The sequence below is a fragment of the Falco peregrinus genome, chromosome 2 (assembly GCF_023634155.1).
Source record: "Falco peregrinus isolate bFalPer1 chromosome 2, bFalPer1.pri, whole genome shotgun sequence".
NCBI lineage: Eukaryota > Metazoa > Chordata > Aves > Falconiformes > Falconidae > Falco > Falco peregrinus.
The window spans coordinates 25,481,553-25,503,838 of record NC_073722.1 but is presented as its reverse complement, the minus strand read 5'-3'; positions in this window follow the sequence as shown (position 1 = coordinate 25,503,838).

Genomic DNA, 22,286 nt, shown 5'->3' with positions numbered 1-22,286 from the left:
GTGACATGGCTTCTAGTGCGGAAGAGGACTCTCATAGATCCACCAAAACCAACAATCGTGGCCTGTGAAATTACTCATAGAGTAATTTATCTGTATTTCCAGCACCCCCACAGAGTGGTTTATAGTTTCTGAAGTACTAAACAAACACTCAAAACACACATGTGGTTTTCCTTCGTGACATGAACTCTTCTCTGTCCCTTGCTGCCCATCACTGTCCCATGGGTCTGCAGAGATGGGACTGGCTTTAGTAAGTGGTAAGAGAGCGAGGAGAGGGCACAGGGAGGTTGCTTGCCCCAGGGCAAAACTCTCAGTCTTCCAGACAGGAGAAGGAAGTAGCATGCCAGAAAACAAGGAAACCTTGTAAGACCCTCAAGGGCTTTGTCTGAGGCAGTGTTGGAAACTAATGCTGCTCTCTTCCACAGCAGAAAAAGAAAATGGGATGGGGGGAAGAGATCTCCGTCACAACTCAGATGCAGGTGATTTGTGAAGGACGGTTGCAATGCATTAATAATACACTTGCCTGTTCCTCCTGAACAGCTCGATGTAGCGGACAAGCCTCATCAGTCAGATGAATGGACTCGATGCAGTTTCACTCAGATGCTGAAAGACAAGTCTACATTCAGTGTGTTGGCAGGAGGTTTCTGCTGTGACCGTAAGGGTAACTGTGGGTGACTGCAGCCCTGCAGCATTAAACACAGCTTAGTCACTTTTCTACTGTGGCAAGGAGGTCCTGCTGTCTGAAGAGAAAACGTTAAGGTATGTTTTTTCCTGCGAGGCAGGTGCCTCAAGGCAGGCCAGGAGGATGAAAAGCAGGGGATGCAGTACCAGGCTGGCTGTGTTGGGGCGCTGCTTCCCAGCACTATTCCAGATGGTCCTTGCAAAGGCAGCGATCCCTCTGCAAGAGTCAATGGAGAAGGAAGTCTGCCAAGGGGTGCAACCTTCCTGTCAAGACCTCATGCCTCTGAACTGAGCATAAGCCTGCTTAGCCAGAACGATGGGAGGGGATTAGAGCGTGCTTTTACTCTGCATTTGACAAACAATCAGACAAACCAACGAATCCTAAAATTACTTGTTTCTCCACAAAATGTGAGTGCTCAGGTCTGCAGACACAAGAAACTGCTTTGTTATCATCAGAAGGCCAGTAGAGAATTTTCCACAAACAAGCATACATTAATGTCAGAATACAAACTGATTGCTTGTTCTCTTAATTTCTAAGTCATAGGGAGTTTCATGGATACTCTGGGTACTGTGAGTCCAACACTAGCGGCTTGATGCCTAAGTTATTCTGCATCTTTAATGCAAAACCTACACATTGACCTGACAGGTAACTTGGGTTTGGGTTGCTATGTGTGTAAACATATTTTGTGTATGCTTTGCCAGAGTTCCCAAATGGTTACAGAGCAGTGTGCACCACCAGTAATACGATATAGAGAATACGGAGACTGCGCAACAGGTTAGAGGTTTCTGATAGAGAAGGTAGCTCTAAAGCATCTTGTTTGACTTGAGAGTCCCGAGACAGAGCTGAAAATTTAACTTGTTCTGTCTCACTAACAGAGATGTTAGATCCCTTTGCTCCTGGTGGGTGGCGTCTGTGTGAAAACAAAACTAAACACAGCCCTCCGGCACTTTCCACCAGCCCAACCATACCAGTTTCAGAGCCCTTCCATGCTGCACAGCAATTGCTCCCTGGTGAGGAGTCACTTCCAATGACTTGTACCACAACCAAGATTTACTTTCTATGAAACACAATGGTGAAATGTGTGCTTCAAAATGACTGAAGTCACAGTAATTCAGAGCTGTACTACAGTTACAGCTGGATTAGCAGCAATAGATCGTTAACAAATAATTGCACAGGGTTATTGGCTGCAACTTATGAAAGCCTGGCTTGGAAAATACTCGCATGACAGATTGTTCATAGTCAAACACTTTCAAACAGCTAAATATCCCTTCAATCTGTAGATGTTAAAGCCTTCCAGAAACAATGGAGAGAAACTGTCCCTTGAGGTACGCCTGTAAGATAAAGGCTGCAAGAGCAAATTGCAGCTAACCTTGTCCCATTTTTCCAGCTTCTAAGACTAATTCATACAGAGCTGTGTCTGGGTCAAGAGAAGCAGCAGCCAAGAAAACTTTTTTCCTATCCCATCCAGGGGAATAAGCTCTACTAGCAGAAGGCTTGCGTAGCTTGCAGGAGCTAGCAAGGCTGGTGCCACTCTGCAGGCAGCTGGCCTGCTTTTCCACATTCCTTTTGCCCCAACAGCCTGACCAATGCACCAGGCACTTATCCTACCTCTTTCACCCTCTTTTTAGCTACAACAGAGAGAAAAAGAGATTTGCTAGCAGAAATCTAAATAAGGATGGAAGACTGAAGTTCAAGGTTGTCTCCCCTCATGCCTAAGCAAAGATTACAAATCTTTGTTTAATCATTCCCCAGGAGAAAACACACTGCAGCAATTCTCCCTCTCAGCGGCACTGTTTGAGGGCCTCTCCCCTGCCATCAAGACAAAGACAAATACCTGCTCTTGCTGCCATGACACCCTACAGGGTGCTGAAAGTTGCAACATGCCTCAGAACCCAGCACTAAAGCCCTGGCTCCCCTGATGGTATCATTGCACCCAAGAGAAGAGCTGTAGGTGATATGCAGGAAGGGGGACCATGACCTGGGAGGTCAGTAGCTCCCACTACTCTGAGAGCTCTGGGAGAAATTAATCACTTGAGATCCAAAACCAGCAGAACAGGACTTGAAGTAGTGCTTATCTCAGGCAGGTGCCTAGACCAACAGGCTGTAAACTGGGGCTTGTTCTCTTGCTGTTCAGACTTTTCTGCTGGAGCTGCCCTTCAGCATTAGGTGTTTAGTCGTCTGTTTTTACTTTTCTGACTCCACAGTCCAACAGAGCTGTCAGGAGCTAGACTGCCAGCACAGTCCGTGCTCACTAGAAGATAGGAACAACTAGCTCCTTTTACAAATGCAGCACCCTCAGAGTAGTATCTTCTGACCTAACTGTTCCTCTCCACTAATATCAAGAAGTTGAGCTGATGGCAAGAATTCAGATGTGTGTGGCCCTGGTTTGAGGGAACATGGTGCAGCTATTACCCTAGGGAGTGACCCTGAGCATCTCTCAGATCTTACAAAGAGCTGATAAAATGAAAACAGGAGCACTTCAAGAATAAGAGATGTAGAAGTGGCTCTCTCTGGGTTAACAGCCTGTTGATAAACATGTTTTCAGCATGAATGAGAGGTAGTTCAAGCCTTAGTCTGCACCTCACTAAGAACATTTTCTTGAAGAGTAGCCAGCAATCCTTGCAGCTACCAGCTGTTTCATAGAGTATGACGTTCCCTCCTGGCTGTACCAGTATACTTGCTAGTACAATGGAGACCAGTTATAATAGAATTTAAAAAGTGAGATTAACTGCTTTGGAGGCACCAGAAGTAGCACACTGGCAGAACTGGCTGCAAAGGTCTTTAGATATACAGAACCTGCATCTCCTATGTCTGTAACAACCTTAGCTATCACAAGAATATATATGTGTGGGGTAATAGCTTTTTTTTCACTTTCTCTTGTTGTAGCTCTCGTGTTTTGGTCTAACTCCTCACACTCTAAAGGCAAAGCACATCTAACTTTGTAGCATCAGAGTGGGCCAGTGGTCTTCCAATTGTCTGGGATGCTAAGGTCCAAGACTGAACTCTGGGAGGAGTCTGCATTGTACAGCACAGCGGGCTCAGCTGCGGTGCAGAACCCTGAGGAAGATCCTCTACTACAGCTGCTACGATCCAGGCACACAAACTAGATTTAAGAAGCTCTGGTTTGGAAGAAGCCTCTTCCAGGACCAGCCAAGCTGAGCTGACAGACCTTTTGACTAGTGTCCAGGGCTTTTTCAGTTCTGACCCTCTCCTTTCCCCCTGGGACAAGCCACAGTACCGCTATACAAAGGTGCTGGAGCATGACTGCCTGAGGAATGGCTCAGCTGTCCCAGACAACCACCCCCATCCACCATACTCACTCCTGAGCTCTACAGACTGCCAAACCGTAGGATTCACCCCAGAGCTGGTTGGGTCACAAATCTGTCTGAATAGGGCCATTATAAAGGAAGTAGGAAGCTTCATTTATTTGGGTACCTTTGGAAATAGCATGTCTGTACAACCCTCATTTGGCTGTCTTGTGTGTATGCATTATGAAACAGCCTCATTACACACACAGGTAATACTTTTATTTTTGCCTCCTTTCCTACACAGGACAGGGCCTGCTCTAAGGATGAATCAGAGGAGAGGACTACTGTCTGTAGCAACCCAGCTTCAACATCTGCTGAATTTGGACAATAATGTGTAAGTGAAGCAGGGAACTGCAGGAAGAGAAAGGATTAGGGCAGCCAATTGCTGCCCTGAGGACTTGGCAACTATCCTGCCCCCACTGAGCAAAGTAATGAACCAGAATTTTTCGGGGTTGCTCACTAAGTATGTGTGCACGCAGCCCTTTGCTGACTGCTCATCTTCACAGCCTTGCACTAGTCCTGCAGAAATGCAGGAATTTTGGTCGCCAAAAGGAAAGAATGTTCCTTTTTTAAACTAAGTGTTTACCAGCCTCAGTTTAGTCTGTACAACGGGGACCGATGCCTCTAGGCTTTTCAACAGGAGACTTCTGAAATACACAGGTATCATAGTGATGAAGGACACAGAAAAGCTCAAGGAGAACACCATTGGTTTGATCTGCAAGGTACAATTTGAATAGCTGATTGCAGCAAGGCCTAGAGATATGCTTACATGCAAGATGAGAGAACTTAAACCAAATGCTGGCTCATAGCAGCCTTCTTCCACTACAGCTGTCTCTCTCTCACTAGAAAATGAGAGGCTGCTTCCAGGATCTGCTGCAGGGGTGTATGAAAACTACCCATTTTTTAATCCAGCATTTTTCCACGAGGACAACTCAAAGCACTCTGCAAAGGAGATGCCTGTTACTATCACTTCACTGATCTGGAAACTAAGGCACAGGGAGGTGAAAGTCAATTAACAAAATACAAAAGTGTCATCCAATATGTCTCGATGGTCTCTTTACACTCCAGCCCCTGGGCACCGGTGCCCCCTTCTCTCAAGGGTGGCTGCAGGGTTTCCAGCTTTCACAGCACATCTTTCCACATCTTTCCTTCACTATTTCACTATTACCATGCCCTCTTACAGCTCGGTTGTTCCCAGTCACTTTTGTCTCTGTTCAGTGTCACCAGGCTTCTCCAGGAGAGCCCATCGCTCCATGGCTGTCTGTTCCCAGCTAAAATAATCAGTAAACTTTCTGTCTCCAGAATATATATTCTGGAAGATCCACTCTTGCACAGAGACAATGTTGAGCAGATAGCTGGGAACACAATCATCTTTTTAAGGCAGGTGTCTGAACCCAAGCAGAGTCACTGCAGCATCGCAGATGTATAGGACAGCCAGAACCATCTGTAAATTACGTCGCTACAATAGCTGAGGAAGGGAGTGTTTTGTTTAGCTGTAGCTATGGTTACAATAGTCTATAACTGCATGCATTTCCGTTTTGGAGCATTCATGGGGTAATACAAATTTCCTTGATGCCACAGGCCTGTTAAAACGCAATACAGTTATTTAGTGCATTAGTGACATACTGCTCTTTGGCATGGCAGGCTGTATGTGGGCTAGTGTGCGAAGTGAAGTGTCACCAGAGGTTTATGGGAGGAAGGGTTCCTGCTGCTCACCTACTTAGGAAGGGAATTAGGTAAGAGGTGCTTGACTCTTCAGTTGGCTAAGCACAGGGAGTCCTACATTCTCAACACACCGAAATGACCAGCCCTGAGAGGGACTGGGTAAAAGCCCCATAGTTAAGGGCAAACTACCCAGTGCCTACAGTGCAAAAGGGCAAAGCTAAGCTTCTGTTTTAAATGAAAGTTTGAATTACTTTTTTTAATTTGGGATCTTAAGCTGAAATTACCCAAAGCCTTAAAAAATGCAAAAAAATGACCAGCCTGGTTTGTGGCTTCTGCCTTTACTCCCTGCACGTCTAAGCTTGCTGCGGAGTTATGCTGAGGGAAACTGAAAAAGCACAGGGGTGAAGGATACAGTAAGTAGTATATAACAACTTTTTTACATTAATGATACATCCAGGCAATGAAATTGATGCAAGTGGTTAGTACTTTTCGGTATTTTTAAAGGACAACTCCTTGAGCAGGTGCAAGAGAGCAGGCGTAGTCTTTGCCCCACTGATGTCAGTGGAAACGCCCAGTTCCTTTTGGAGCAGCTCCTGCGTGGAAATGCTCCTCTGCTCCCCTCCTGGGACAGCTGAATTTGCAAGAATCTGAGCTGCCTTTTAGCTGCAGAAGTGACTGATTTACACAAAACCGGATAGCAAGAACTTCCTGAGATGACCCTGTTTTGTGAGGAGATTCTAATCTCATGACAAGTTTGTCTAGCCAGATAATGACAGTAATTAGCCAGGAGGCAAGAAGGTGGATCTAGGTATTCTACTTCATGAGTAAGAAGGATGTTTTATGGCAGTGGAATTAGGAGGAGGATGGAAACTGCTAATATCCTTCAAAATGCAGTTGGAACAAACAGCACAGCACAGAGGCCTGCACCTGAGAGGAGGTTCCCCAGCCTGCTCTCCTCTCAAAGCGGAGAGGCCCGGCAAGAAAGAAGTCCTTTTCCCAAATAAGCCAGTACTGGCATTTAACAGTAGCAGCAGCATCTCTCTTGTCATTCTTCCCGCCACACAACCCAGTTTGTCTGAAACATGGAGTGGGGGACAAAAAGGACTAGAGAAATAAATAAATGTCAGCATTTCAGATATTCAAACAAAATTTGCAGTGGATAAATGAGTAAATAGAAGAGGCAGGCACTCAGTAAAGACCATACCCATTCTAGGATATGACAAGCTGAAAAATATCCTTGCAGTTTCCACACAGCTTGGCAGGAGCATGCCTGCTGCAGCAGGAGCAGATTATCACCTGTCCTTATCTCTTGTCGTTTCCAGTCAAATATTTGCAAAATGCTTACATACCGCGTAGATAATAACACACAGGAATGGAGAGAACAGAATATGTCATTCAAAAGTGCATGGATTTTTTTTTTTCCCCCTGGAATAAAGGTTTTTATAAACCAAAGGTGAGATGTTCCTTCCAAACAGGTAGCTTGGGTGGTATCAAGTGATGCAGTTTTGTCTTTCTGGGGTGCTGCCAGCCACCCTGAAATGATAGTGTCGAGAGGAATGTGAGATTTCCCCCTTTCATCATAATGGTTACTTTGAAGCCTAATTACAGCCATTTAAACGCCAACCTATTAGCCATGCTACTGCTGATCACTGCACCAAAATGCACAGTCTGACAGGGAAGTTCTCTCCCGGAGCTGGCTGGGTGGCTCAGGCATTACATCGGAACTTGGAAAGGGCATGGAGCAGCAGTGGGCATCCTGGGCCTGGCAGCTCTGCCATGCCTGCTATAGTGTGATGAGGAGGATGAGAGCGCCAGGGGCCATGCTGCGGCATGACCAACCGTGTGGCCATACTTCAGGTACCACAGAAGCTAGTGCTAGGCTGGTACACCAGAGAGCTTGGCCACCTCACCTCAGAAATTCTGCAGTTCAGGATTGTGTCAAAAGATGACTATGACAGTAAATAGAACCAAGAGGCAGCATGTTACCTACGGCTCCTCTTGAAAGACAAGCACCAGAAGCCACTAGCTGCTGCAAGATATTCTCTGTAGACTGATCCCTACTACTTCTAGTAGCTGTGACGAGCACAAGGCCTGGTCACATTTGGTGCCACTCTCTTGTTGCAAGACTTGTTCTCTCCATCATGTTTCATATTTCTGTCTCTGTGAGCTCCAAAAGCCAGGTGGCTAGGCTTAAATCTTGAGTATCCAGGTACTTCAACTCTTCCCAAGAGAACTTTAACTGGTAACCCATCTCTAAAATAAAAGCTTAGCACAATGATGTCCCTACACCAGTGGAGAAGGAGCGCAGAGCTGAGAAGGCTAACTTTTTCAGTCTCATCTTCTGTTATGAGTTACACCAACTTATTTCTGCATGGTTCCTAATGCCGCTTCTCACAGGTGGGCCACCCAGCACAAGCCAGATATGCACCTGGTGTAACTGGAATAGCTGTGTCTACTTGATGTCTTAGGGGGTTATTAATGAGCTGAAGATCTGACACTAATGAAGTTCTTGTGCATCTGGTCACATTGTACGTTAGGTGAAACCAGTGCAGCTTTCCTTTAACTTGTTTGGTTATAAACTGTGGCAGTTCTGCTGCTTCATGACCAACCGAGACACCCCTGCAGCGGAGGCGGTATCCTCTGAGGGCTGGAGCAGAGAGCTCAGGCAGGAATAACAACAGTTGTCCCAATACAAAGTGTTCCCACTTGTGAATCAAAGCCCTTACTAAGATCATGTCATGTCCAGACATGTTTGATACTTATTCTTGCAGACATAATATGAAGGCAAGGACCCATCCTTTCTCAAGTGCATCTTTTTTTTCCCCCTCCTTTCTGCAATGGGAGAGGAACACAAACCAAACATGCACTTGCTGAAAGGTTGGAAACAGGAAGTTCTGTTTAATTTGCACATTCCCTGTTTCTGATGAAAAGTAGGAAATATAAATCACAGCCTTTTATTTCAAATTCGGCATAAAAATTTGCCTTCAAGGTAATGTCAAATAACAGACTTCACGCTGCTTGGAATTAGGCTGATGATATTCAGCGAGAAGTACAAGGCAAAGACTCAGTTCTGGGAGCATTTAATTTTGTTACATTTCCCCATTCAAATCTCATATTTGAGAAACCCACAAAAACAGCAAGATAATAAATAATAAATAATAGCTCTTCTACACAATTTCTACCTTTAAAATGCATCTTCCCTCTTTCTGTCTCACATCTTCCAGGTGCTGGGAAAAACCACGTACTTGAAATATTTTTACAGAAAGAAAATTAACTTTTTTTTTTTTCAGTTATTGTTTTCCCCTACTTTGCTTTCCTCCCCTTATGTAATTTGGCCCTGTTTTTAATCTTTTCTGGTCTCCTCCTATTTCCATCTAGGAACACTTCTGGTTATACTGGAAATTCAGACAAAGACATTCAGCAATACAGAAAAAGTGTCAAGTAAGTATGTTTTGAATCTGAAAGAACAAAAGCAACTTTGAACTATTCAGTGGAACTAATGGTGGGTCTTCTAACAAACTCATTTGGCCCTATGTCAGGTGTTAACTTAAAAGTTTTCCTGAAAAAAGTATTTTTTGGTTACAGTCATTATCTTTTTTACTGAAGTTACTGTGGACCAAACTATATCTCATTTATCTGACTTATCCACAGACAAAAAGGGATAAAGAAAGGATCCCACAGCAAAATGACTGTTTCCACATATAATGGCAGGAAAAGAGACTACACTGACTTACTGGAAAACTTTAAGACTACAAGCTTGCAAGCAATGACCACCTAGAACCCTCTTTGTCCATGCTGGGATCACAAGTTTTACTTCAGTCTGGCCTTGACATGGGGCAGAGGAGTGGCTATGCACAAACAGCATCTCAGTATAAATGAGTCTGTTGTTTTACAGGAGGATGCAGTGACTTTTTGTCACTTCGCGAGCAGTGCTCTTGCCAGAGTAGACTGCTCCTGCCATCTGAAGTTAAATCTCTGCTTTATTCCCTGCAGATACAGCCCTGATGTTTGTGCGATGAGAATGAGGAACTGGGCTTCACATAAAAACTTCACAAAATTACTCCAAACATGTGATGCTGGCATTCAAAAGCAAGAATTTCACATTACTTCTCTTTAGTTTCCACTTCAAGACTGTAACTCTGTTGCATATTTATTTGGGAATCTGTAGTGTTTCAGGAAGGTAAAAAAACCTGGAGACCTGATCACCGACTATCATGGTAACGGTCATGAATGACTCCGTGTTCTTGAGATGAAAACCTGGTCTGCAATGTGATCTGAACCTCCTTGGAGGAGCTGCAAACTATTGGCAAGCCTTACCCGATAAAATTAGTCTCTTATTCTACACAAACTGCCATATTCTGGCTATTCTACTCACATTCAAAGGAATCTCACTTCAGCTGGTCTGTCCATGCAGTTGTCACAGCTACTCTGTGCAGGCCTGGACCCTACTAAAGGCACGGTTACACCAAGTCTCCTTAGCTGGGAATGCACATTGCAGGTATCGCCATCCTGTAACTCAGTGACTCCATCCCCTCCTTCTCAGCCACAACAGCCATTTCAGGAAACAGGTTTGCAGCATGGCTTTGTGAATGCTGGCATCTTCCAAATTGAAAAAGAGGAGTATCTGATTTAATCTTGAGGGACAGCACCCACACAACTTCTATCTACTAATGGCACTTAGGATCAGCAGTTTCTAAAGACAAAATTATGTTCATGTATGGATGCACTATTCTAAAGAACAGATTAGTAGCTCTTCCCAGTCTCTCCATCTAAGCCCTCTGAGCATAACGCTTGTAAGAAAGTGCCTCCTCTCTGAATCAGCTCAGGAATTTTGATCTGATTTGGCTTTTCGAAACTTAGCAAACATGTAAGTGAAAACCTGTTTTGGAAGGTAAATGCAAATGTCCCTGTCCAGCCAGCTGAAATATAACGATTCCCGTGATTTAAGTAAAACATTGTCCCAATCTCCATACATGTGCAGGAAGGTTTGGGCCCAGGGAAAGAGCATTTCCTGAGGTTACTTCCAAACAAGCTGTCCTTTAAGCAGTGGAATTACTGAGTCCTGGCTCACTGGGTACCTCTGTCCTTTGTCCCTTAATCTCCCCACCACAAAAACCTCTACCCCTGCGTCAAGTGTAGATTAAATTAGTCAATGCCTTCAAAAGTTGTTAAGAGGAGACTGACAAATGATGAGACAGATAATACACTTGTGCAGCCTCACCTCCTCCAGAATCCAAGCTGAAAATGACCCATACAGCTTCTGCCCAGCCCAGCAATTATCACTGCTCACAGTAAATAGCAACACAATATAAACAACATAAATTCATTTGTATGCAAATATTACATTGGTGTTCCGTGCACAGGTATAATTCATGTTGTTGGGGCTATAATAATTCCACGACTGATTTTAATAACTATTCCTCTTAGCAATACAGGGTCTATTAATACCTGCACTATTAAGCCTAATAAAGGAGATTATAGACAAAGAGGAAACAGTGACACAAGTTTTAGAACTGAACAACAGAAGAGTACCTGTGTCTGGCTATCTGTAAATAACACGTAAATAAATGAAACTTGTCACCACCAGCAGATGGGTCTTCCCTTCTCTCACACCTAGCCGTTGTATGAACAGCTAAGTGAGAAGGAGTCCCACGGCAGTCTCACTCAGAAATTGTTCCCTCAGCGAAACTCTGACTAAAACAAACCATTCAAAATGAGCTATTTCCTGAAGAATTTGCCCAACTCATGTGCATGAAACACCTAGATTGTGAGCACTGCAATACAGATATGTTGGTAGGAAGTAACTAATGATCTGGCCTGGCAGACCCAAGAAAGCCTGAATATATCTGAAAAAGTTTGCTCCTAAGCTATGACTCCACCTCCTGAATGGGAAACCACCCTTTTGCATTTCTTTTCTAGTGGTGGTTGCTCAGAGAGCTTGTTGCATGGGATTTGTTTTTAAAAAAACCTGTGCGCTCATATTCTTCCCTTTTAATGTGAATCTATTAACTCTCATTTATGCTCATTGCTATGGCAATGGTTGTCATGAACAGAGAATCATGACTTCAAGAAGGGAATATGTATGAGCAGGTGGCCATCAGTCTGTCCATTCCTGTCATCATTACACAAGCAAATTTCTAAGATTTTTGCCACTGTTTCATAGTTCTGGACCAAGTTTCTACAGCTGAAGTTGCTGAATGGTCCATTTGTCAACAGGCTGATGTAAAAGCGCATTCCTAGCTCCAAGCTCCTGAGCTAAGAAAAATGTCCCCTTCTGCATATATATTCCATATGAAGACCCTGGGGTTTTTTTCTACTTAACTCGAGCCACAAAGGCTGGTATCACTAATCAGCTCCCCGCTGCTCACGTTAGCAGAAACCTCTGCCCAGTTACAAGTGCAGGCACACCTTGGGGCTGTGCACGGTGCAGCTGGCCTTGGCCTTTCCTACTCTAAGCCCCTGCCACATGCTGCAATCAGGCCTGAGCCAAAGCCCTGTGCTTCAAACAGGGCCTCCCCAGGCTTGCCTTAGGTATGTGTGTCCTCCACCCGCCAGAGAGAATGCAAACAGAATTCGATTCCCAGTACCAGGTAACACTGCCCTAACACAGTTCAGCCCGTGTGCATTCAGAATTAAAGCAAGTTGGGCCATTTGTCCTCCTCCAAGCCTCCTTTGTTGGCTTAGGTGTTGCATTTCCCTTTTCACGTCACCCATGCAAGTTTTTATTCTGACGGCTTAAGTAAAGGCATGCCAGAATAAAGAGACTGACTACATGAACAGCTCACGGTGCCCAGATGGCAAGAGCCCTGAGCACTCAGGAGGATGAAGATAAAGAAATATTAAGATTTATCAAAAGAAAGAACACAAAGTGAGGAATGCTGATGTGGACCATTATCTCCTGTGCAAGCACTTCTGTGTGTTTACAGAGGGGATGACAGTCTTTTCAGCACAAGTGAGCAGAAAGGGCAGCTCTAAGGGTAAGAAATTTAGCTACGTATCAGAAACCAACACCTGGAAGTGCAGGGGATCTGCTCCTGTTTCTCAGCACTGTCTCAGTGACTAACAGCCTCCTTGGCACACAGGCACTAGGAACACCAGGTGTGTTGCTCCAGCACCCACACCTCTCTCTACTTTCATCCTTCTCCTCTTCCAGGAAAGAAATTACAGGACAAAGATTATTAATCTTATTTTACAGATGGGGAAACCGAGGCAGCAGACAATGAAGCTGAAAGAAAACCTTGCCCCGAGTAGCAATCCCTATGCCAGCCACTGGGCCTGGAGTCTCCTTTCCTCTCCTCCAGAAGGGTTTTGTGCATGGCAAATCACAAGCACGAAGAAGCAGCACTCCTTGCAAGTCCTGTGAGAGGATGCTTGGAATTTTCACTCCCAGACCATGCTGCAGTCCAAAGACATGCAGCCAAAGAGACCCAGCAGTCTTCGGAAGAAGCCTAATGAAGTTAATGAAGCCAGCCACATCTGTGATCTTTATCTGAGTCCCTCTGATCTCCTCACACCGCTGCAGGGCCGAGACAGCCCTGTCTGCGTGTGCCTCCATCGTGTCCTCTGGGGGTGACCCACCAGCCAGCAGAGAACAAGGAGCAGGGGATCATCGCACCCCGCCACGGGGGCCTCAGCGCAGCTGGCCTCATGCCCTGCTTCTGAACCGACGGGGAGAGTCCGAATCAAATGCCAAACCGCGCTGGGCTTGAAGTCATTACAAATGGAAACATTGGCGTCACCAGGTCAGACTACACACTGACACCAAGGCAAGAGGTCTTAAAGTTCAGCTTCTCTCTGTTGAAAAATTCTTAGCGGTTATATGTTTAAAATCCTAAACTCCTTGCAGTCGCTGCTGCAAATGCAGTGTCTGCAGATTCACAACTTTCCATTTTTCCAAGGAAAACGTGAACTGATTAGTTCAGGAAAAGCAAACTGATTTTTTCTGTTTCTGAACTTTAAACGAACAGAGCAAAACACGCCACTGGATTTCCCTGCTGGACTTTTTTTTAATTGAGTAACAGACTGGGTCCTCGTTCCCCTCTCTGAACTCCATCAGTCGTAACACATCCTTACAAGCAACAGCTCCCACTGTGCTCTGCCAAGTCCCTCTACAAGGTACAGCATGGGAGTGCGCAACTTTGGGTACCTTACAACTGATGTGGTCAGGGGGCTTGGTTCAGAGCAGGTAACAAGGAGGCAAGCAACACTCATAATGTACTGCTGTCGGCAAATCTGGCTTAATATTGATCTGACTTGCACTGAAGTATTTCTGGTTGGTGTAAGCAAGACGGAGTAGTGTGAGTCATGTTCCCACATCCTTTTCATGCTACAGTTTGTTGGAAATTCATGAGATATATATATATAAATAGCAGCTGTTGAACTTGATTTAGGACAAGAAAAGTGCAATTATTTTTTGAGGGAGAAAGACTTGCTTGTCAAAGCATACTCCCCAAGTCACATCCCCTCACAGGCCCAAGGAACTGGGACAGCTGCATCAGTTTGCTCCAAGTGGGGACAGGGTGGTAAGTCTCCGGAAGCCTGAACAGGGCTGGACTGATACAGGCATTGACAAAAATTGCTGCACCTTTTTTTCCCTTAAGGAACCAGACACCCGTGTTTACCATGACCTCCTATGTTAAGGCAGTTGGCCTGCAGAGTCCTTTGAGATACAGCTGCAGATCATACCTTGTTAGCATTGTGTTGATTGTCTCGCCAGTTTCTGAGCCTCCAGCTTACGTTACACCGCAGGAACAACATCTGATCCTACAATAAATTCCCTGCCGACAGACCCTATGAGCTTTCACACTCTAAGTATCACACACCAAGCTTACAGGGCTCTAATTTGCCAAAGAACCCAGAGCAGGACCGTGAATACACACTAGAGAGGCCGTGCAGTTAAGAGAGAATAACTTGCCTCCAGAGGCTGCATCTGAAGGAAACAAGTGGGTTTGTACAACAGGCACCCCTGGTCCTAAATGGGGCTTCAAGAGATGATTGTAATAAAAATATGAGATAGCACCTACAGCTAGAAATACAAACACACGCAAGCACTTATGTAGGGATGCAAGAGCTGACAGAAAAAATCAAAATGGAAAAATGCGGTTTCTTCAGGCTGAAGTGAGAGAGAAGCAGCTCTTGTCTTTCCTGTGCTAACAGTGCTGAGCTGTGCCTTACAGCATGTCCCAGCTGAGGATCCACGGAGCAGCTCAGCCAGCATGCCTAACCAGATTTTCCACCACACCTTTGGGCTGCAGCACACTGTCATTATATCATGCATGCCTGAAATATCTCAGTAAAGCCTGGATAAAGAAACCAAAGGACCTGTTTCTGACTTTGCTCACTCAAGCCATCAACAGCTCTTCGTGGTTTCTGGGGGGGCCTGTTCTGGAGGGGTGAGGCCAGCCAGTCCCAAACACACAGGAAGACTGTCATCCCATGGGGGGTAGCATCTCCCTGTTGTCTCTCCGTAAGCAAGCCCAAGCATCTCTGCAGAAGAACCAAACCATTACAGGGCAAGAAAGCATCCAGGCCATTGCACACCGGGCCTTTCGTTAATTGGGTTCAGCCTGCAACACATGTATCCTGTCTGTATAAATGTGTGGCAGAGTGCACGCAAGCATGCTGAGATACACTCGTACCACTGCTTAATTCCTTTGCAGATATATTTCAGATTCAGAAGGAGAAAAAATCCTCAAACCCAAACAAATACAGAATCATTGGCCAGTGCAGAATCTGCCAGGCCTGGGGAAGTAAAACTGCAACGAAAAAATGTATGGTGACTTGTATGCAACTTTAGAGTTAGCCTTTAGAAGCGATGGGTACTCTGCACTCCTTCAGTAAGTTCCAGTGAGACCAAGCGTGCCTCCTGTACACAGGCCTGCACTAAAACAAGAACACATGGCCTGCCTGCTCCATTGTCCATGTTCTGGGTGGCCCCTCGCTTCACATTTTTCGATCAGTTCTGAAAAAAATTGGGTTCTTCCCATTCATGGAGAAAGGGGCCGCGGATTTCAGAGCCCAGCTCAAGCCACAGTTATTAGCTTGTCTGATTCTCCCAAGACCCATACATCTACCATGACGGAAGAGCACGAGTCTTTCTGTAGGCTGGGCCCTGCCATTTATATCAGGAGATCATGTCTTGCACTTTCCTCATTCCTTTCTCCTGAGTAATACCTCCTCCTGTAAATAGACAAGGGAGGGAGGGAAAAAAGGAAGCCAAGCAATTCCTTCATTGCCTCACAAAATGTTAATATTCCCAGAATATTTGTTTGGGGCTAGTCTGAGCCAAATCAAATGGTTTTGCTTGACCAGGACTAAAGCTTTATTTCAAGCTGTGCAGCTGGCCTGTTACAGCGCTTTTTGATCACCTTTTTGCAGGACATTCAGAACACTTGTAGCTGCCTGACTGCAGCACTGTAAGAAACATGGCCTGGCTGCATAGCTCGCCCCTCAAAGCAGAGGAAGGTCAGGGACCACCATAACAACTCCACTACAGCCAGATTAGTCCAGTATAAACTAAAGGATTTGGCATCTCCAGGTGGAATTTGCTGGTGCACAACGCACCGTTCTCCTTCCATTTCTTCAAGTTTAAAAAGCACAGCTTATGGGACTGAAATCATCTGCCCTCAGCACTAGAGCAGCCTTGTGCTGACGCGAAGAGGTATCATTCTTGGCTGTGCCCACCTCTTTAGTCTCCACCTCTCCACTATCGTATTCCTTTTCTGTGGGCTGGCCTTACAGAGCTTGTTACTGCTCCACCTCAGATGTACTTGTCAGGTGGCTTCACCAAGACCCTACCAGCTATATTCCTGCTTTCCCTGCTTTTCAGTGCCATCCAGCCCTGGCTCAGAGTCTTGACATATTTCCTCCACACCTAGACTCACGGCAGTTCCTCACTGTCTTCTACTGAAACCAAGAGCCCATTCACATCCTGCTTCTGCCCGCCCAGCTGGGCTTGCTCCTCTCACTCACCTCATTCCTGGAGTACACCTTAAAAAAGTCCCAGGGATTTGCACACAGAATCACAGGGGAAATAAAGAACAAAGGACCATCCGGACTCAGTACACTGCAAACTGCTCAGGTAAACCCAGACTGCTCCAACATGAGCGCAGTTACCGAGCTGTACTTTCCCGCCTCCCCAACAGAGAAAAAGAACTGCATAAAATGTTGACAATACTTGTTATTAAGAGCTTTGGCCTCTTCAGCGATTATGCTGTATATTTAGTTACTAACTGGTATCTGTTAAGCACTTATGCTGCAGACGAGCAGAGCTGCTGGACCTTGCTGTCTCTTATAAGTATGAAACACTATGGAGTTTGCAAGAGGCAACGGGACCATATCCACAACTGCAGAGCAGCGTTTTCAAAAATCTTCAGCATGGGTCCAGCTCTGCCCTGCTGAGATCAGTGGGAAAACACCACAGTCAGCCACTTCAGGGTGTGCTTCAGGCTTTTGAAAATTAACTGTAGATTTCAGTAGGACTTCTTCTGTCATCCATGAAACTTGGACCAAACGATGGTGCTACACTGCACCTGTATTTTGCCTTAAAGGATCGCAAACTATTTATAGTCACTTGTGTTTTACTCTGAGGTGTGTTTGGGCGGATAAGCAGCAAGGACAAAGCCATACACCTAGGCCACCTTGCTGTAAACAAAGGTATCTTCAAATCATGTGCAGCACTGAGTGATTGAGAGGTAGGTACCTGCACATACATATTTTGTGTTCTGTCCCCACTGGGCAGCCTGGGGAACTCTCATCTGACAGTGGGTATTCCCCTGCCTTCTCACCCAAATGAAAACACAGCCAAAGACAAAACTCCAGATCAAACAACACGACGTCTTCTACTCAGAACAAAACATTCTCTTTCTTGAGTGATTTGTTCATTTTACAAGAAATGAAAAAAAAAAAATTAAACTTTTAGTAAAAATTGAATGACCTTTTCTAGAACAAATATAAGATTTTTGGATTGAAAAGGATGAAATTAGACCTTTCTGCAACATTTCTTTCTTCCTGGACTAACTTCACAGATCTGCCAGTCACCCATTCTGATCAGAAGAAAGAAAAGTAGTATGTTCCCCAAAATATCCTGCAATCATGGTCAGAGATTAGCAGCTGGGCACTTTACCAATAACCCCGTTTGCTGATCCTAGGGCAGAATTCCTCCGCAGAGTCTCCCCATGTGCGATTATGTGTTAGTCAAAGGAGAGCACCTGAAGTATTAAACTGTGTTTCTTTACCTGTAGAACAAACACACAAGCCTTTGGATCACACCCATTGTTTCACATACCTGAACCTTCTCACGTGAGCTTTAGTATCTCCTGCAGCTGCATGTGTTAACAACAGGGAGGTCACTCAGGGTCCTCGCTGCTAACCCATGTGCTACTCATCACGTTGGCTGTGCTTGATCCAGGGCTCATGGCAGGCAGGTAAGGAAGACTAGCAAAGACCAGAGTAAAGCATCCCTTTGCTGGCATTGACGGTAACCATTTTGCAAACTCCTAAAGAGAGCCCTCACTCTGAGAAGCTCCCCTTGACTAAGGGCAGACGTCAACGACAAAAGAATGGCAATAACCACGTACAGTTTATGCATGCAAGATCAAGTTCCCTATCCCTATCAGTCAGGCTATGGTTCCTCACTGCCCAGCTGGTCTGTCACTTACCAGCTGATAAGTGCCACATCAGTCTGAACTTCCAAATTTTTCTCCATGTCCCACCAATTAGAAAAGGAAAGGAATCCCAAATGGTACTTCTAATATTGTACAGCAAAGGAAAAAACAAATAAGAAGCCTCCAAGCCATTCCATCTCCACCACTGGCTTTCCAGAGTAGATCTTTCTACTTTCAACACATGAACAGCTGCTCTTGAAGTAAAATCCATTCGGGAAGGTGCCCTGGATCTCAGACATATTGCAATATGACCGTGGAGAGACAGGTTTTGTTTTGTTATTTACACTAAATTGCTATGAAGAACAAGCAGGGCGAAAACACTTCTGCGCCTGTTAACTGAGGCAAAATGACAGCCAGAGCAGCAGACAGGTCAGATTGCGTGCAGGACACAGTAGACCCCACAAGTTACCAGGGTTTCCTTAGTTTGTTCCTCCTTTTTTGCTAGGAAATGGTGTCCAGGTAGAATATGAAGCCTCTGGATATTTGCCCAGGATTTCAAGGTGTCCTACAGATGAGTCAGGGCATTAGATCTCCAAAAATCACAGCCATGTCTGCAACACATGTACAAACCACCAGCCAGACTATCCATTTCTGAGTCACGGTGAGAGACAGTATCTGTTTTATTTATTTGTCTCTCATTTGGGTGCTATGCTTTTAAAAAAAGGCAGACTTCTCAGGGGACTGGCTAGATCCCAAAGATAAGAAAGACAGGTTTTGCTTTTCCTTTGGGGAAGAAGGGACTGTACAGAACCCACAGCCACTGAGTTGGCAGAAAGCAAGCCCCTGCAAGGACAGAAAGTATCTGTGTGTATCAGGGAGCTGTTACTGCCAATAATGGCTCTAATTTTCAACCTGCCCTTTGCACTTTTGGTTCTACTCATAAGTTAATTATTCTAGTTTATGTTCTAACATAACCAGCTTTGGAGTTTTAAAGCCTTGTTGGTCTTCTTCGGAGAGCTGGTGATATAGAGCAGGCCTAGGCACAGCCACCTCAAAGCTCTGGTTAATTTGTGATCCTGCCACAGTTGCAGAAAGTCTATGTACGCCTGCACAGAGCATTTGGAGCTGCCTTGCTTTTGCTGGGCTGTGGAGAGCCAGGATATCCCAGAGGGACATGTAGGGGCTGCCTGTATGGTACACTAGAAACACAGCAGCTGGTCTCAAACCAGCAGTAACTTTGAGCATTTGGAAATTCTGTTCCTCCTTCGAAAACACATTTCAGGCAAAGATGGGCTCCCAGGCTTTGGTCCATTGCTCCAGCACTGGGGAGGCAATGGAGGGAGCAGGAAGAAGGAGTGCAAGGCACAGAGGGGCAGAAGGGGGAAGCAGAGCTTGCTGGAGTTGGCTTTTACCAGCTGTACTGAGAATGGCTTGGGATGGGAACAGCTGTTAGACCCAACTACCTCCAGCACCGCCCTAATGGCATTGCACTTTAGCAACATTCCTTTACACACAGACAGTATTTGCATAGTAATAACAATTCAATGGCCTCAGCTGTGACTGTTGCTGGATCAATACAGGTAGCTGACCCCTTCCAGCCATTGCCCACAGGAAACAGCATACGTCACAGCCTTTCCAAGGCAAACCTCCCAAAGAAGGGAAGAAACTTTTTCAGCACTCTTCTTGGTCTCTTTCCTGCCTTGAGTACGCTTGGCCTTACAAAGACTGCAGATGTCATAACACAACACATATTGGCAAACATCCTGTTGCCCCTGCCAGAATTAGCCAACCTGTGAAACATACTTGACACCCAAAGGACAATAATTTGCTTACAATGATCTAAGCATTGCAAATCATTTGAGAGCAGCAAAGGCCACTGTTCTTGCATGGCTTAATTTTCTAAGTAGCTTGGGATGCAAAAGGAGTTAGCACTACTTTCCCTTCAGTGCCAGCAGCTCAGCAGGTACCAGGCAACCAAACCCTTGGGAGTATCCAGTGTTAGGTGCATTGGAAAATTTTACTGCAGTGTTTCCCCTTCATATTTAATTCACTGATGGAAACAAAAGATGGGATTTCTGTCCTTCTTCCCTGGGAGGCAAGCTAGGTCCAACGCAAGGACAGCAACCCACTTTCGCATAGGTCTGCTGCTTGACATCTTGTTGTGCCTCTGTCTCCCCAGCCAGATGAAAAATCATCCCTGGCTGCACAGGACTTTAGTGGGTCTTGCAGAATGCAGGGAGCAAAAGAATAGCCCAGGATCCTGCCTCTAAGGGGGCATGAAAGGAAGGGGAGTAGGACACTGCAAGTCCAGAGCGCTGGGCCAAAGAGCCTACATCATTTGGTTTCTGCTATCGTGTGTCTTGGGGTCATCTTCAGAGCGAGGCAGTACTTTTATCCTTGCAGTCAGCAGCTTTCACTGGAGTTCTCCTCTCACTGGCTCTTTGATTTTAAAGCCATTTATATTCCAAGCCAATCCGTACTAAAAATAGGATTCCTTACTAAGAATGGCACTGGCATTACTCACTTTCTGCTACGTTCTCATCTCACCCTACGTTACCACACCTCCGGCTGGAGGAGTGTGCTGCCGTAATCATCCACAACTATGTGCTTCTGTGAGCAGGTTTTGAACCTTTGCCATCCTTTGGAAGCTCCCACTGTTTTTTCTTTCATGTGCTAATACAGTTCAGTGGCTTATCTCCTTTCACATCCTTGGGGCACACCTCTTCGAAGACTGTATCCTGACAACCCAACCAAGTGGGAAAAACACACAGAAGATACAGCAGTCCCCCTTCCTCCCCCTTGCAATTCAGGCTAATCTGCAGTTCTCAGCTGAAAGGGATGCTGTCCTTACTTGCATTCAGGAAGAAACAATTTGCTCTCCCTGGAAGCTACTGCATCCTTTGGCTTTGACGTTCAGCTGCTCCACTCAAACTGCTCATCAATTACTAGCAAGGAGGCTTTCAAGCTTTCCTAGTGGGAGGTATGCTTTTCTAGCTCAGTTTCACCAGATGCTAAGCATTTCTGCACGGTATTGGTCCTCCTCAGCATGCCTGGAAACTGAAGTCTATGAGAGGTGGGACAGACCTCTGGCCAGGTCTAGCTGTGTAGTTAAATGAATCCTATATGGGATTTTCTTTTTCAATATTCTTTTGAGTTTTGCACACCACTTTCAAGTGCAGGAACGTGTTTCCTCCTGCCATCCATGTCAGAGGTGCAGCCAGTGCCAGAGCTGACTGCCATTTATTTGCTCTGATAAGGGGTTAAATATGCACAGGTAAACCTGGGCGTATGTTCATAATGCAGGTGGCAGTGATACTTTAAAGGAGGCACCTTTCTTTGTTCTCTTAATGATTCATTCATTGGGAGTGTGGGAATTAACCTATATAAATTTTTGCTACTAAGTAGATACACCTAGATCCTGAAATAGTGGATGGGTGAGAACCAGTTATAGAGACTCTCCACATTGTCCTGGTAGCACGGAAAGAAACAAACCCGCAGCGGTAGGCTGGGAATAAATGACTGCATGGCATTTCTCACGGCAAATTCTCTTTAGCTCCTGTTTTCTGGTGACTCACCAAAAATCCTACAGGGCTGCAGCAGACACCTGTGAGAAAGGCTGGACTTGACTGAGACCTTCAACTGGGCCCTCTCTTCTGGGAGCTAAATTTGGACAGGTGGAACTGCACAGGGTGTATTGGATACAGCTTAGATCCAGCAGCTAAACTTGGACAGGTGGAACTGCACAGGGTGTATTGGATACAGCTTAGACTCGGCAGCGAGCACAGGCAGGCACACTTTCATTGCACCAGCACTGGGAGGCAGGTGTGAGATTGCATCAGGAAGCCAATATGAATAGGGAGGCTGGCTTTCCAAGCCTGGCTCAGTGCCCCCTTTGTAAGCTGTAGCTTACACCTCGTCAGCTGGGAGGTGCAGAAGAACAGATTTGTATTTAGGGCACCTCACTAACGGAGAATTTATCTCTCTCCTGCCTGGCTAAAGGAGGAAAGAAACCTTTCTGGGAGGCTGTGC